Raw genomic sequence first — 2,387 nt, 5'->3', positions numbered from 1 at the left:
AACCTGGGCTGCGTTCAGTACGTTGTTATTCGTGGATCTATATATTTATTTTCTCGAACACAATCATAATTGCTTCTATTTTACCAGGGCTCTGTTTCAGAAAGCAGGGTTAACAAACTCTGAGTTTAAACCTGAACTCTAGGTTGACTAACTCTAGGTTGTCAAACTCAAGAGTTTTCAGTTTTAGAACAGATGATACATTTAAATCAATCAAATCAAATGAAAGTTTATTTATCACGTGGCCGAATACAACAGGTGTAGTTGACATTACAGTGAAATGCTTACTTACGGGCTCTAACCAAGAGTGCAAAAAGGTATTAGGTGAACAATACGTAGGTAAAGAAATAAAACAACAGTAAAAAGACAGACTATATACAGTAGCGAGGCTACATACAGACACCGCTTAGTCAGGCTGATTGAGGTAGTATGTACCTTTAGATATGGTTAAAGTGACTATGCATATATGATAAACAGAGAGTAGCAGCAGGGTAAAAAGAGGGGTTGGGGGGGGGCACACAATGCAAATAGTCCGGGTAGCCATTTGATTACCTGTTCAGGAGTCTTATGGCTTGGGGTTAAAAACTGTTGAGAAGCCTTTTTGTCCTAGACTTGGCACGCCGGTACCGCTTGCCATGCGGTAGTAGAGAGAACAGTCTATGACTGGAGTGAATGGGGTCTTTGACAATTTTTAGGGCCTTCCTCTGACACCGCCTGGTGTAGAAGTCCTGGATGGCAGGCAGCTTAGCCCCAGTGATGTACTGGGCCGTGTGCACTACCCTCTGTAGTGCCTTGCGGTCAGAGGCCGAGCAATTGCCGTACCAGGAAGTGATGCAACCAGTGGCAGGTGTAGAACCTTTTGAGGATCTCAGGACCCATGCCAAATCCTTTTAGTTTCCTGAGGGGGAATAGGCTTTGTCGTGCCCTCTTCACGACTGTCTTGGTGTGTTTGGACCATTCTAGTTTGTTGTTGATGTGAACACCAAGGAACTTGAAGCTCTCAACCTGCTCCACTACAGCCCCGTCGATGAGAATGGGGGCGTGCTCGGTGCTCCTTTTCCTGTAGTCCACAATCATCTCCTTAGTCTTGGTTACGTTGAGGGATAGGTTGTTATTCTGGCACCACACGGCCAGGTCTCTGACTTCCTCCCTATAGGCTGTCTCATCATTGTCGGTGATCAGGCCTGCCACTGTTGTGTCATCTGCAAACTGGCCATACAGTCATGGGTGAACAGGAAGTACAGGAGGGGACTGAGCACGCACACCTGGGGAGCTCCAGTGTTGAGGATCAGCGTGGCAGATGTGTTGCTACCTACCCTCACCACCTGGGGGAGGCCGGTCAGGAAGTCCAGGATCCAGTTGCAGAGGGAGGTGTTTAGTCCCAGGATCCTTTGCTTTGTGATGAGCTTTGAGGGTACTATAGTGTTGAACGCTGAGCTGTAGTCAATGAATAGCATTCTCACATAAGTGTTCCTTTTGTCCAGGTGGGAAAGGGCAGTGTGGAGTGCAATAGAGATTGCATCATCTGTGGATCTGTTTGGTCGGTATGCAAATTGGAGTGGGTCTAGGGTTTCTGGGATAATGGTGTTGATGTGAGCCATTACCAACCTTTCAAAGCACTTCATGGCTACGGACGTGAGTGCTACGGGTCTGTAGTCATTTAGGCAGGTTGCCTTTGTGTTCTTGGGCACAGGGACATGGTGGTCTGCTTGAAACATCTTGGTATTACAGACTCAATCAGGACATGTTGAAAATGTCAGTGAAGACATTTTGCCCGGAGCACATATCCTGGTAATTCGTCTGGCCCCGCAGCCTTGTGTATGTTGACCTGTTTAAAGGTCTTACTCACGTCGGCTACGGAGAGCGTGATCACACAGCCATCCGGAACAGCGGATGCTCTCCTGCATGCCTCAGTGTTGCTTGCCTCGAAGCGAGCATAGAAGTGATTTAGTTTGTCTGGGCTCGTGTCACTGGGAAGCTTGCGGCTGTGCTTCGCTTTGTAGTCTGTAATAGTTTGCAAGCCCTGCCACATAAGACGGGCGTCGGAGCCGGTGTAGTATGATTCAATCTTAGCCCGGTCTTGACGCTTTGCCTGTTTGATGGTTCTTCGCAGGGCATAGCAGGATTTCTTTTAAGCTTCCGGGTTAGAGTCCCACACCTTGAAAGGGGCAGCTCTACCCTTTAGCTCAGTGCGAATGTTGCCTGTAATCCATGGCTTCTGGTTGGGGTATGTACATAGTCACTGTGGGGACGACGTCCTCGATGCACTTATTGATAAAGCCAGTGACTGATGTGGTGTACTCCTCAATGCCATTGAAAGAATCCCGGAACATGTTCCAGTCTGTGATAGCGAAACAGTCCTGTAGTTTAGCATCTGCTTCATCTGACCA

The sequence above is a fragment of the Oncorhynchus mykiss genome, chromosome 9 (assembly GCF_013265735.2).
Source record: "Oncorhynchus mykiss isolate Arlee chromosome 9, USDA_OmykA_1.1, whole genome shotgun sequence".
NCBI classification, from domain to species: Eukaryota; Metazoa; Chordata; class Actinopteri; order Salmoniformes; family Salmonidae; genus Oncorhynchus; species Oncorhynchus mykiss.
The sequence above is the reverse complement of the archived record's forward strand: the minus strand, read 5'-3'. Positions refer to the sequence as shown.